Here is a 14975-nt window from a genome sequence, read left to right as displayed (position 1 = left end):
TCCCTTTCCTCCACCTTCACCGCCTTAAAGAGGTTAAAAATATAGCAAAAAAGAGCCTGTTCTATTGCTCTACACATTATACCAACCCTAAAAAATAACAGTAATATTTACCAACAAAAATAAAGAATAAACACTGGAAACACCTGCCTAATCCTTCTGTGTCTGCACACTGTCACAAAGTGGCAACAAACACAACGTACCTCCGTTACAGCTCATTTACACCAGTTGTCCCCATAAACAAACCAGTGACCTCACCGATGAAAACAGCAACACAACAGTGACATGTGCTTACAGCAAACAAAGACTCGGGAGTTGGGACGAAAACAAATCAGTTTCCATAAAAATAACTTGCAAAACATGAGCTAATGCGCTCGTGTCAAATATGTAGGTTAACAACAGTATTACTGTAAGTATGGTAATATGAAAACAAATCCAAACAGAAGTATTTATGGATTTTGTGTCAGAGATGACAGGGTTCAGTAATCCTCCAACACAGACAGATGTTAACCCCAGGCCCCCTTCATGAGCATTATGTTTATGATCTGTATTTAATCTCTGATCGGAATCCTGAACTCGGCCTTCTGATGGGTTATTTTCCCCACAACATATCAGAGAAAAATCAGTGTGACTCAACGCGACAAAGAAATCTCTTTCATTTCACACTGTAATCTGCATCAAAGGTCTAAAGCAAATAATGAATAAATTAAAAGCTGCTTAAAGCGAGAGTGTCAAATATACAGTGTGTGGGTCAGAATCAGGCTGCTAGGTGTCCAATTCAGCCTGCTGCTCTTTCCACATGAGAATTATGCAAAGGCATTTGTGCTAAACTACAGTGATGATGCAGAGGCCGAATTTAACGTGTAACCACGACTGTCACTTGGGTAAAGATTTCAGGTAACAAGATGTCTTTTAAACAACTCAATCTCAATCTGGGTTAACATGTCAGCTGATCAGTCACAACAGATTAATCTCAAATCATTATTCTCTGTTTCCATCTTCAGACCAAATTAAACCACTTTGAAAGAGTGAAGGATTTGGTTTCACTTAACCAATCACTGGAGAGCAACATAATCACATGATTGTAATGCCATTTTATGTCAGCTGACTTCAAGTTTTTCATTAGCAGCTCCTGAGGGGTGCAAAAATCAAGTTAATTCCAGCCTTCTAAAATTCCCCAGACAACCGCATCAGTCCCAGTCATGGTGACTGGTTAATCATTGGCAGTGGTCCTCATACTGGACCAACTGTATTCAAACTGAGGCTATTACAACTGCATCAGTCCCAGTGTCAGGTAAATTCAAAGGTATGAAGACAGGTGAGGTTTGTGGCTGTCCAGGTTTGCTCCCAGATTCAACTGCTCCACCCTGCATACTTGCACATTCATCCATGCATCCATTGGTGCTGGACGGACGGTAGCAAACAAATAATCCATCAGCATCAAAGTCCAATAACAGAAAACCATTCAGGCAGTCTCTCCCTGACAAACCAGGTGTCACTGTCATTGCCTGTTTGAGCACTGAAGTTCACATCAGGGCACTGGAGTCCCCTGATGGGGACCCCACCCAGGGTCACTAAAAAGGCCGGTACTCTGAACTGTCTTTTTGTGTGTAAATACCAAGTAACTCTCACTGAGTCCAAATCCAGAGTGGAATATAGAATATAGTCTCTCACCAGAGGATTGGCTCCAGAAACCTAGCTCTGCAGTAGTGTGAGCCAAACCACATTTAGCCTGATATTGCTCAACCTTGCAAATAAGCTCATTCCCACCAGAGAAGTGACCACCAGGACCTCTGCCCTGACCACAACCCAACAGATTCACAGTGAACCCCTACAGCCCCTCCTGTGACTGGCGGGCCCACAGCAGGGCATAAAGCTCTTTCGGGCTGTTCTTCGTTGGGCTTCATCGGCTGAGATCTGGCCACCAGAAGCTTATCTTGGTCCGGGTCTTCTCTTGATCAGCTTGTTCTGAATTTCTTGGTCTGGCATGTCACCTTGGGGGACCCTACCTGGTTCAAATTAAAATAGTTTCAAAACTTTTTTGTTTGCTCTGCATTGTACATACACTCTAAAGGAAATAAGACTTTAATTCTTTAACACCTTTATCACCTGAAACATAAACAGTTTTTAACTAAGTGTAGACAGCGAGAAGTAAAATCGTCAGACAGAAGCAGACTCAGAGTGGGCGGCTGTCTGCCGGGACAGAGTCGAGTTGAGGGAAGATAGAAGTTGGAAGAAATGCTTTCACTATTGAAGTCTGAGATAAAGGAAAAAACTGAAAAACATACACAAAATATCTGAAAATAAACCACTAATGAGAGCATGAAATAAACTTTTAATAATAGAAATTTGGAAAAATCCACAAATATTTTACTCCTACATAGTTACAAATAGATATAAATACACACTTTCATACATGTGATGATAAACGTTTCTAAAGTGTGTGTCCACTGACAGTGAGTGTTCAGGGCCGTCTCACTGTGACATCACAAACTGCTGCAGGGCTGAACTTCAGCAGCAATGTTCAGTGTGCATGAGGGAATTACCCACAACAATATCATTCTGTATTTGTAAAATGACACAGGATATCAGGGGAGAGCTGATGTGAGAGAATTCATGCATTTGTTTAATTCAGTCTCCAGTAGTTGTTAGCAGGGTATTCACAGTTCTTCCTGGGATCCACATGAAAGAATACACCATCATCATCATCATCATCCTCTGACATTCACATCCTCACTTTTAGAAGGTTGAAAAAAAGACATCCATGACAAAAGGAAAATAAAATGAGATGGGATGAAACTTGGCATCATGCTTTGTCTCAGGAATACTCTGATCATTTCCAGCCAACCTCGTGTAAATCCATCAAAAAGTAAAATCAGAATCGAAATCAGAGCTGTGGATAACGCAGCTGTCCTGGTTCTATCTCGTCTGCTCCCAGCTCCTGGAGGAGTGTTATTGGGGGTTCCCACCCTCGTTATCAAGTACATTTGTGACAGAGACACTCTCTCCCTCAATCACACACACACACACACACACACACACACACACACACACACACACACACACACACACATAAATCAACAATCTTCTTATAGTGTGTGTGAATTTTCTATTTTTGTATTCCAGGTGCTGTATGGTTTGGTTTTTTCTTACAGGTGCAGCAGTTGGTGATACATTATGTGTTTCTATTTTGACTCTATCCTTTTATTATATTTCCCCCTGCCCTTTTTTTTTGTCCCTGCCGGTCCTGCCTTGGACATGGTCACACTGTACCACATATAATGTAATAACCGAAATAACACAAATAGAAATGGATAGATAGATTCACATGAACAAGAGCAGCCTATAGAGAATTTATACAGCCGTTCTTGGCACCACAGAGCATCCAGATCATAACTGTGACTGCAAAAGTTGCCAAAAAGGACATAATTTAAAAAAGAAATCAAAATCAGAGAAACTTTATTAATCCCAGAGGGAAACTGAGCTTTCACAGCCGCATACATACAACAGACACCACAACAATCATATAAAATGAAGTGTAGAAATAAATAGTTAAATATATGCATAAATATAAAGAGACATGTATTAAAACTAATGTTTCTGGGATATTACAGGTACAAATACCCATAAATACCAGCAAACTCACTAGTGCACGGTACATCATCCAGATGTACTGCTAGGATCTAGAGAAATTGGCGGTTTATAGTTCAGGGAACAATGAAGAAGAAATGACTGGAAAGGAAAAATACGGCAGGAAACCAACAGGGATGACCAAACCATTGAGAGGTTTTTCAAAAACTGAAGCTGGTGTCAGTGGTTCAAGAGCTGCTACGCACAGAAACGTCACAGTACAACTGTCACATTGCTAAAACCAAGTCACTTTTCAACTGAAGGAGCATCTTACCTGGGCAAAGGGGAACAAGGACTGGACGAGTCAAAATTTCAGATGAAAGTACATGTTGTATATTATTCGGAAGTCAAGGTCCTAGAGTCTGAGGAAGAGTGGAGAGGAATTTGTGAGGTGTTTGAATTTCAGCTAAAACTTTCCACAGTCTGTGCTGTTTTGAGATGCCATGTCATGGTGCTCGTGTTTGGTCTGCTGTATCAAGTCCAAAGTCGACACAGCCATCTATCAGGAGATTATGGAGGCTTCAAGCTTCCACCTGCTGACACCCTTTATGGAGATGCTGCTTTCCTTTCCCAGCAGGACCTAGCACCTGCCCACAGTGCTAAACTACTACCGAATTGGTTTGCTGACCAAATTAATACCTGTGCTGGATTGGCCGCCCAATCAGTGTGACCCTAGAGAATCTGCAGAGTATTGTCAAACATAAGCAATGGACCCAAAAATACAGAGGAGCTGAAGGTCCCTATCAAAACAATGCTCCAATAAGAACTCAGCAGTGCTGCAAGCAGATGGCCTCCATGCCAGGCTCCATATGTTGTCCAGCATGTGTACATTGTACATCTTATTTTGACTGATCCAAAGAAATATTCCATCAACGTGACATACTGGATCAACATTACACTGCATATTATGTTAAAACACAGATGGCATTATCTTTCCAGTAGAGAAAATTTCATCATTTTCAATCATCTTCACAATGACTTTGAATTTTTCTGAAATGGGGAGAGTGAGAAAATACCAATGCTCAGTTCAGTTTTCTGCACTAACAGGGAAAAGGAAAGAAAGATGGATCTCATGCAGAATGAGGGAAGGAGGTGAGGAGCGCTGATGGATCCTGGGGTGAAGGTTAGCAGTGCAAGCTAACCTTTAGCCTCGGGGTGCACTGAGCTGCCAGCTGTTTGTTGTCTGCTGTTCTAATGAGAGCAGCCGGTGTCAGGGCGAGGCCTCAGTTTTTGCAGGTCGATAGAAAAACACTCACACATTAGTCTGGGTAATGGGTTACATGGGACACCTCGCTCACGTTTACAGTGTTTGACCTTTGCTCTCTGAGCGTGCTGAGCTGCGAGGCTACAGATCCTCTGATGAAGGGAGAGTTTTTAAAGATGAAGCTTGCATTACTGAGGTGATTCAACTGAGGAGGCGGGGCCGAGGGAACGTCCGCCATAGCCGCTGCGTGTTCCCGCATCTCGCCTCTGAATGGATAAATAATCAGATGTGCTTCCTCTCCTCGTCCTCCCACACAGGGTTAAAGCCACTGCTCCTCACATCGCTCAGCAGGAGAGAAAGAAAACAGGAACCCAGCCTGAGATGTGGTCAGGAAAACTGCAAGATTTCAGCGCTGTTGCTGCTCCCTCCTCGCATCCTCCTCCCTCACAGCTGACCCTCATTGGAAATGGACAAGCTGGGATTCACAGAAATACAGCTGCTTCACAGGCGAGAGGGCACAAAACTACAGCAGAGGAGGATTTTGGAGCCGTTCAGACGGATGTGGGTGGAATTTACTGCTTCACCAAAACACCCCAATGGTTTACTTCAGCGATCTGATTGGCAGCCCGTCTGTTCCGCTGTCACTGAACCGACTTCACTGAGAATCAGCGCAATTCTAACAAAACCATTCCAAATCTTCACCTTCACCAGCTCTCCATTTCTTCACTTCGCAGCATTCCTGCACACCCACTGACCCACAGAGTGACCACAGGAGGCAGAGGAGTCACAGAGCTGCTTAAAGCAGGAACCGAACCACTGACATTTCCTCTGCTGAGAGCCGAGCCTGAACCAAAATGCAGAAATTTAATTCAGCCATCATTCAATTTAACACAGTTTTTAATAAAAACATCACCTTTTTTCTTTTTTTTTTTATATTTGTCTAGTTTTGCTAGCTTCCTTGTTAGGGATCAAAGAAAGACGAAGCTTTCTGGTGAAGATATTAGAATACAGGAGGCCTGATCGTAAACAAGGAGGAGGAGGCTTTCTAGTTTGGGAAATGGTATTTTTCTTGTTGAGAATCATGAAAGAAGGGTTCCTAGATAGAAAACAAAAGATAAAAGGAGAATCTTATTTGGGGAGCAACACAAAAAGAACATTCCTAGTTAGGAAACAACAAGCAAAGAAGATGCACCAGGAGCTAAGAGAAGCATCCTACAGAGAAAGAAAAAAAATAAAAGCAGGTAAGAGAGAGAGAGAGAGAGAGGAAAATTGTCAAGGTCACAAAAAGGTTTCTAGTTAGGAAGCAGAAAACTGATTTCAGCTTCGTGGCTGAAAAAGCAATTAGCACTGAAGGTTTCCAGTGAAAGTCCCAGAAAGTTACACCTGATGATTTGCTTATACCTGTAGTCACCAGTTCTTAGTGCAATGTGGTTTAATACTGCAGGTCAGGGAATTCTCAGGGAGCACAAAAAAGACCACCAGCACGTTTTTCAGATGCATATTTGATTAGCTGTAACACTAAATGCAAAGATTGCTGGCAAATGCACTGTTTCCTGAGAATATGTCATAATCACCGTCAGCCCGTTGAATGTTCGCAATGCAGAACTGCTGCAGGGAAAGTCTGGTTTGTGTTAGAGGCGTCCTTACAAAGAAACAAAGCTGAAAGGAAGATATATTATATATATATAAGATATTCTAAATTATGAAAATTCAAAGAAATGTCAAAAAGTTTTAGAAGAGCGGGTTTAATGTTCCCAGCATTATAAAAATCTACAAACAAAACCTTTCAGCGAGGATCTCGTCAGCTTTCCTGCAGCTCACCTGTTTACAGATAGTGAGCGATTTAAAGACATTTGCAGCAATCTCCTACAGATGAGGTCATCATGTTTCTTCCTGCTGCATGGCCTTTTGAGCTAGAGCTGGATAAAAGAAAACCACTTTATTGTTGTACGGTTCGGGATGATAGTTGTGAGATTGTAGGTGGTTGCAGCTTGGTGATGAAAGGTCAAGCAGGGGCTCCTAAAGTGAGTTTGAAAGTTTTCTTTGACAGCCCAGATTAGCTCTAACTTTGAAGGGTGAATGTTTTGACTTCTTGCAAAGGAATAAAGGTTGGTTATTCTGAGGTTTTTAAGGCTTCTATTGTTGGATATTGATGGTTCTTCCTTGCCTCTGCAATGTCTGCTTGAGAGAAACAAATTTACTGGCCAGGTATGCCAGCTATAAGGTTCAGAAGGACAGCTAAAGCTGTGACAGCAGAATCAGGTCATCATTTCACCTATAACCTCATCTTTTGAACCTAGTGCTACTCTCTCCTTAGCTGTCAGCACCTCAGCATTACATCATTAGTTGTTGTTTCATTATAAACTGCTCAAAAGAAACAGAAAAGGGGTAGAAACAATAAGAATATCAACGGCTAAAGGCCCAGAGAAAACTCATTATTTACACTTTAAACAGGACGAGTTCAGGAGCACTCGATGGAAAAGTTTTTGATTAGAAATTTCTAGAGAGAATTTGAAGGTGATGATTTAAATGGGGGGAGCACTGGCACTGAATTGTTTATGCAGCAAGACTTGAAATGTGACTGATGAGAAGTATCTGTTATGACAGTCTGAGGCATTTCTGTTCCAGCTTGTTAAAAAAAAAGTTTCCCGAGGAAAGATCCTTTACTCACTAAAAAACTGGAAGCAGATAGCAAATGAAAGGAGGTTCAGAGTTTGGACAGTATCCTGTACTTTATATAATTTGGTGTGCTGGTTCTGGTCTAATATGAAGTCAGTGTTTTCTGGCACAGGTTTGCAGCTCAGGTGTCATTGATGTATATTCAGAAGACCATCAAAGCATGATGCTCCACTGTCAATATTTAATCAGGAAAAACGACACTGGCAGCAAGTTAACATTTCATAGAGCACATTAACATTGATTCAGCAGCTCTGACAGATTAAAGCGGATAAACGGGGGACGCCAGGAGTCGATCATTTGGCACAGTTGGAGCAGGTAACAGGAAAGACGACAAAAGGGAAAAAACGAACAAAGAAAAATCTCTTATATTTAAAACAAAACTATGATGAATTTGGTCTCTCTGATTGATGTATTTTCTGTCAAACGGCAACTGAGCTGCCATTAATGTTATTAGCGGCACCTGCTCTTTTCTTGGATCACGTACTCATGCAAAGAGCAAAAGTACTCACAGCGATGTTCCCCTCCACATACAGCTGGAGCTGACACAAGAGCCGCAGGTGGGAAGTCATTTCAGAAATGAAAGAAATGAGTTCTAATTAATAGCTGTAGGTAAGTCCAATAATAAGTCCATTTTCAGTTGAGAACATGGAGTCGATGCTGTGGTGAAATACATCTCAAACTGGGGTCTTCTCTGGCTTATTCAGGAGGCAGCACACACACTGCTCCTAATTAGTAGCCAGTACAGGAGGAAATGTATAGATCATGATTTAAATGAGGCAACCTTTAACACTTTATGGAAGAGCCTTGAATGCTAAACATGTTGACAACAACCTGACACCATGAAGCAAAGAGGCAAGACTCGAGGTGGTGAGCTGTTTCAGTGTGTTATATGATGGCAGATGGTTAGAAATAACAGATCAAGTCATGCAGATATGTTTGGGTTCATTAAACAGCGACTACTCTTTTTGTTTATTTTTCTGCCATTTATATTGTTACACTGGTGGATGCTCATATTAAGCGTGACCAAAGGTTCATATAATGAGGTCAGTATATGTACAAGTAATTTCTGCGAGCCAACAGCTCAGATTTCTGTCAGAATTCCCAGTTTTTCTGTCCTTGGCTCTCACTGACATCAGAGAGAGGGGATATCCTCATATGGTAATTTCAGGCACACTGCTGTTGCTATCCAAAAGCCCCACCCCTTCTATGTTTAAACCTTTTGTTTGTGAGAGGCAGCCAATCACAGGAAGGTCACTTTAAATTGTGACAGTCCAAGACCAAATGAGAAGGATGCGCAAGTACATACAAGATGAACTTGGCCTTTTTAAGGGATTTTGACTTTTTTGGACTGTGTAGTTTTTTTAATGTAAATTTGTAACTCTTGGTTTTCTTCGAGTTTATAATCACATATCTTTAGTATATTAGTTTTGTTCTTGGTCTTGAGTTTTATATATTTTCCCTAGTGATCCTGATCCTTCTGGGCAGCACAGTGACTAGCACTGTTGCCTTGCGACAATACACATTACTTTGTGTGTTTATTGTCAATGTCTCCCCTCACCCTTTGTTGAGTCGTCCCACTAGATGGTCGTCTTTCCCCGTGTTTCCTCGTGCCTATGAATTGGGCTACCTGTTTCTTTCCTGCCTGTTACTTTACATTCAGTCTTCATCCACCACATCGGATTTGGGTCCCTGCAAAATCTGATAGAACAGGTAAAAGCATGCTTCAGCCAACTGAAAACAGACAGTTATAAGGAATAGGGTGAGGAAGTATTATTCAGGACCAAACCCCACCATATTACATACCACTGACAGTGGAAGTGGTTGACATCAAGAAGTCCTATGAATGGCTAAAGGACAGCATGGAGAGTCTGACCAGGCACTAAGCACAGATCCATAGAGGCAGGAGGCTACCACAGCCGACACACGTCGCATATAGGAGCAGGATGTCAGATAGTGTACAATGTGACACACCCCATGGCTGGACTACTGTACAGTAGCAAACAAAATGTAATAAGAGGATGAAAGTCATTTGGTCAAATACCCAACAGAGGCAGCCTCGTTCCTCCGTTTGTCCTCAAATGTTCCCGAGGTTGGATTGTTGTCTTTTCTCTGCATGCACGTCTTGCCTCAGTGAAGCCGAAATGATCTACTCAATAACTGACTGAGACTGTCTGAACAAACATTTATGAAGCTATTATATCGTCCAATATATTGGATTTCCTTTTACTTTACAATCTATCATTAAGTGAATACACTTGCATTATGCAGAATATTTAAAAACAAAGAAATAAATACAATTAAAGTATAACATGCATAACGGCCATCACAGCATCACCATTTCAGTCCAGTCTTTCACCATGTTTATAGTTCTCTGGAGGATTTTTAAACAGCTCGTGAGAAACGAATCTAAACTAGTTAAACTGAGGTCTGCATCATACACTGAAGTCATTAGCAGCATATACAGCAAACTAATGACGACCTTCTGCTGCTTTCTTTTTGTGTATTTCTGTTTTTTTCAACAAAACGTTACATTTGGAGGACAAGAGGTGAAGGTAGGGTGCACTAGTTTTTGATCGACTGTGTTTTCAGTGCCCTACATTTTAATGCAGGTAAGTGACTCCATTCATGCTTCTACATTTAATGGCATGAGGGTCCTCTTCAGTTAAAGCTTTTTACTATCTTTGATGTGTAGATGGAAAGCTAAATTAGGTTCGTCAAATCAGGCAGAAATATGTCCAAAACTAACTGAAACTCTTACGTCTTTGGAGTTACTTGATTGGTGTTGTAGTAAATCCAAACACTAAGATACTGCTTACAGGTGTAAAAGCTAAAAGGTGTAATGCAATAAAGGTGCTGAAATGCTTCCTGCTGTCAAAGTGAAACTACAGCTGCTGCTGCCACCTCCTCTCACACACACCAACCCCAGTCCTCCGCCTCCCCTCTACCGTGGAAAAATGATGATAATTATCCTCATGAAAAATAAAAGTTACTGCCGGAGAACCTCACACATTAGCCCGAGACTTGTCGGAGTCTGCGTGAGTGACGCACAGTGTTAATTGGCAGCAGAACGATCATGAAGAATTCATGCTGGAATAGCAGCGGATTACTCTTGTTTAATTAAAGATGCTGCGTTGCCGCTGCCGCATGCATATTTAACCAGCAACATCGCTAACAGAAGCTGATTAACATGTGATGATGCACAAGCTAACAGCTGCCTTTAGTATACACACACACACACTCTGTCCACTGGACCGGTTGTCTTCATTACAGCCGTTTTCTGTTTTCATGTCGACTGCATGATATATTACAGTTAATATCAGCCTCCAAATATTACCAGTGCTCATACAGAAATGATGAGCAAAGTCAGAGCTCACTCAGGATAAAAATGTAAACATTTCCATCATAATAATAGGGCTCATTCTGGAAGAAATTTAATTATAAAAAAGCAGATTAAACCTTTTAAAAACCAGTCACAGAGTAAGGGATGTGTTACACGTTGTACGCAAACAGTCTTCACAGTTTTACATTCGGCATTTTTCTCTCCCAGCTAAACACTTCTATGCATGGTGAAATGAAATAAAAATCATTTCAGTCTGTATGTATTTACACCAGCAGTCGTGCTACAAAAGACTACATGTGCAATTACTTTCAGCAGAACAGTACTGCAGAAAAAGGGTGATAAAGGATAATATGGGCGTTTTTCTTCAGGCTAAAATGGTGTGGGCTCACAGTACAGCTTATTACACCTACACCCTGAACAGATTATGAAACAACAGGCCCCTGAGCACAAACTGCGAAAAGGCCCCCCATCTTCCTACCCAGGAGCAAAACACAATGTTCACAAATTAATGGTTTTCTGCTCATTTTTGTGGAGATACTTCAAATGATTTCGGATCTTTTTGTAGTTGTTTTGTGGCTCTACCTCAAGGTTGACACTTTTCTGCTTTTAAAGTAAGATGTGGGTACGCGAAGTGAAATGGGGTGTATATTTATAAGATTTGCTTGGGCAGTAGAAATGCAGTATTCGAGGCTGAAGGACCATGCTTGAAGGTAAACTTTTATTTATTTGTAGTTGCTTGCATCCCTTTTCGTCATTGAATGCCTACTTGTATTTGTCATGTCAAGTGAAATCAGGTAAATTTAAAAAAGATGGTAATGAAACATAAAGCACTTTAAAAATAAAACAACAAAGAAATAAAAGAGACAGCCAATATGAACACTTAAAATAACAAAGAAAAAAGAAGAAGAAGAAGAGAGAAACCCTGACCGGGAACCATTGAAAGCCAACATGAGCAAAATGTGGTCCAGCTTTATCTGACACCTGCATAAAAACTATTACAATAGTCAAGCCAAGATTAAATAATGGTATGAATAAGCTTTTCAAAGTCTCTGAAAGACAGAGACACCTTCATCTTCACAAGTACTCAAAGACAAAAGAAGTTAGCTTTGACAACAGCATGTATTTATCAAAAGGAAAAGTGCTGGCAAAGATCGCTCTCCCATGTTCCTTACAAAGGGGGTTTGGATAGATTCTCATAGAAACCAAGGTTGCCACCGGCAACCAAAATTAGGACTTCTGAAATATAACTTTGCTTTCTTAAAAAAAAAAAAAAAATATTCAGGTTTCAATATTTTCAAGCAGTCCACTTAACAGGTCATCAAAAGAGGACTTGTTTTTACGTTTCAGTATCCGGTAAACAACTGAGTCACCTGCATAGCTATGAAATGACCCCCCCCTGTTTTTTTATACAATTATGTTTAAAGATGTTTGTATCATTTGGTGTCTCTTTGACTTTATCCCGTCCAGAACATGCCGGAGAGACTATTTCAGATCCAGACTTGGATTCTCTTGAATCACTCAGGAGCTGGAAAGCATTGCTGGACAAGGTGGATCATCTTTTACTGGATCTGAATTTTCTCTTCTTTCCAAATTCAACTTATTTTCTACCTACTTTTTATAATTTTAGAACAACAGCTGGTGGACTTCAATATCATAGTCGACTGGCTGAATCAGGGTACAAAACAAAGTTATTATTATTGTCTCAGGGTAGAAATTAGCTGGGCAGCATTGAAAGAATGAATGTTGCACTGAGTTAGACATGCAAGGCTGAGACTGGTTTGCACTATTCCTCTTCTGACATTGTTCAGAGGATGGATAGTGGACATACTGGATAACGGTTGTTAGATATGGATCTGCCAGGAAAAGGGGAAGACCACAGAGATGATTCATGGATGCGGCGAAGGAGGACATGCAGAGGGTTGGTGTGACAGAGGAAGATGCTCAGGATAGGGTGAGATGGAGGTAGGCCAACGATTATGGCTGTAGAGGAAATTTTCTTTCCAGGCAGTAACTTAAAACTGAGAAAATAGAAATTTAAAAAAAGCCAGAAGTACAATTTTTATTATTATTGATATAAATGTTCAATCTGCAGTGTGCTGGTCTCAGCTGAGAAAGAGTTACAGTAAAACACATTACACCCAGTAAAAAAGAGAGAAACTAATAATATCAAGGCAGAATCTAAAGGAATTTAGTGAAGTCAAATTCCATGAAACGATTCTGTTAAACCAGTGAACACAGCAACTTCTTCATCATCTCACAAACGCACAGCCCGAGAGCTGCCAAATCATTATTAAAACAATCCGCACATATAGCAAGTGATCGATACGGATGACTGATGGAGAGAGACTGACAGGTTCTCCAAATGTTAACCCTCTCAGCCAGCCAATCAGCACGATCCCTGCTGTTCAGCGACACAGTGCCGCTCTTGCTCAAACCATGCACGCGAAAAAGAAACCCCTGTCCACAGGCGGACGACACAGAGGACAGACATTTTCTTATTCTAATTGCGTTTGTTAAATCCGCGAGCCCCCCCACCACACACACACACACACACACACACACACACACAGAGTGGGGTTATGAACTGTTATATAAATGGATGATGAGTAAAGAAGAAGAAGAAGCAGTAGCGGAGGGACTGAGGGAATATTATTGTGCTCTTCACATCACTGTTAGTAATTAAAGTCAATCACCACTTGAACAGATTTGAAGAGACAGAGAGTGCACACACGGCGCTGCTGTTATGGTGGCGTGTGATTGATTGAGTCAATAACAAAAACATGGTGCAGCTCACACACACACACACACACACATCAGCCTCACATATCCATTTACCTACCATCACCATCACGAGTTTCTCAGAGTAATTTCTTAATTTCTCTCAGTTCAGATTGTTTCCCTTTCATGCGTCTGGTATTTTGAAAGCCCTTATAAACACTGCAAGGTCTTAAATGAACATAAAACTCTCATGGTGGAATAATCAGCACAAAAGATGAAAGACCACGCTGAAAGTTTTCAGAAATTCTTATAAGCGGGAGCCGAGGTCACACAGAGAAATCACATTTGCAACCACAAAGTTCAACGTGGTTCAATACCAAATGGAAAAGTTTGGATGTTTACATGCAGCGTTCCACTGTAAACCTCACTGAACAGGCTGCAAACTACATGATGCTGCCTTGCCTGAAAGATACTTCACAGGGTGTGTGTAGAGTTGCGATGTGCAGCTTGTGTGAGTGATGGAGCCACCCGAGATAGCTGAGTTTAACCGCTTATGGCAAGGAAACTGACCTGAGCCAGACCTAGAGTCTCTGATGGACTCGAAAGCACAAAACTCATATGTGATGAATCAGGACTGAGCTCGGTGAAAGTTCTCAGGCCGCCTGAGGATCCCAGCAGCCAAAGATAAACCTGAACCCCGTTGTCCCGGCTTCACCTTCTGCAAGTACGCATTAAATCGTGGCAGTAAAAACTGCATTTGGTTAATCCTGTCAGTGTCTGCAGCTGCAGCTGACGGAGACTTTCTTTGTCCTCCTTTACCTACACAAGTTTTTTTTAATTGTTTAATTGTCCCTGTTTTTAACAGGGACAATAGTGAATTGACAAGAGATAAAAAACATAAATGCCAGATTTTAGGATAACTACTTATTTACTCCCATCTCCCCGTGCAGGTCACACAAAGGTATGCAATATACACATGACAAAGATATAAAAATTACACAAGAAATACATAAAAAGACAAATAAATACATCATGTGAGGTTGAACGTGATCAAAGCTCACTCCCTTACTCTGACGCATCTCAAAATCCCATCGTCAGCCCGCCAGTAATTTATCTAACCACAGTTCCCTTTATATTTATTTACTGATCACTTCTGGCTCACGTTATTGCAGCCACGTCAAAATGTGTGCACAATTGTTTTACTAAGCATATACTATATTCAGCATCTGATGAATAAGCCCATTTTAGAAAAAGTCATGAAATATGGGATGACAGGGTTTTAATTTAGTTACATGGTTTTTAATAGGCTGAGGGGTCAAAATGAACACTTTGTCTGATTATTCAAGTTCTTGCATTTGTGGAGAGGATTACAAAAAAGGAGATACAAATGAAAATGTTACATATTTT

The sequence above is a fragment of the Oreochromis niloticus genome, linkage group LG2 (assembly GCF_001858045.2).
Source record: "Oreochromis niloticus isolate F11D_XX linkage group LG2, O_niloticus_UMD_NMBU, whole genome shotgun sequence".
NCBI classification, from domain to species: domain Eukaryota; kingdom Metazoa; phylum Chordata; class Actinopteri; order Cichliformes; family Cichlidae; genus Oreochromis; species Oreochromis niloticus.
Note: the sequence above shows the minus strand (reverse complement) of the source record.